Source organism: Triticum dicoccoides, chromosome 5A (assembly GCF_002162155.2).
Source record: "Triticum dicoccoides isolate Atlit2015 ecotype Zavitan chromosome 5A, WEW_v2.0, whole genome shotgun sequence".
In the NCBI taxonomy this organism is placed as follows: Eukaryota; Viridiplantae; Streptophyta; class Magnoliopsida; order Poales; family Poaceae; genus Triticum; species Triticum dicoccoides.
The window spans coordinates 581,414,812-581,415,623 of NC_041388.1; positions in this window are offsets into that span (position 1 = coordinate 581,414,812).

Sequence of the window (812 nt, forward strand, 5' to 3'; positions counted from 1 at the left end):
AGGAGAAGAGCCGGCAGGTAGCAGGGGAACCTGGGCTTGGCACCCGCAGTGGCTTTTAAGCAGCCGCGCAACATTGTGGCTGGGCTGAAGAGAAGTGGATTCCCGCAGACAGGGACGGGGGAGGGAGAAAGGGATAGAAGAAGGGAGGAGGGATGTGGAGGAGGGAGGAGAGAGACGGAGGGGAGGGGAGGGGGTCCGGACCGGACGGGCGAATGACTAGAGGAGCAGACGTGTGAGTACACCTTGCACCTGCTTGCTGCTGCTGCATAGGGAAGAGGGCTGGCCGTGCATGCACGTATGCCGTATTCTGTGTACCGCCGGGTTTTGCCATTTCGAGGGGAGGGGTAAACCCTGCCGCGGTATGGTGATGTAAGGCCAACTCCACTGCGCGATCTTAGACGCACGTTCAGTTTGACCGGATTTTGTTTCTTTGGATAAGATAATGGAGTCACGTGTGGGCCTGTTCTGGAATGAGATTGCCATGCGCCTAGCGTGCGGCCGCATCCATTTGCCTCATCCTATCCGTCTCCATATTAAAAAAAAAAACAACGTTTCAAATATCAACGGCCCTAGGTGAGGCTAGCGGCCTAGTTCACGCCAGCGGCCCTAGTCACGCCGGCAACAAAGCCAGCGGTCTACACGTCCTCGCCGGCAACACAGCCAGTCTCCAAAATGAATAGTTTCGTTCGCCGACAACACAGCGAGCCTCCAAAATGAATGTGTTTCTCGCCGGTACACAGCCAGCGCCCAGCAGGCGGGCAGCACCCATGCCAGCCTCCAAAAAGAACGGCCACGGCCGATCGGACGACCTA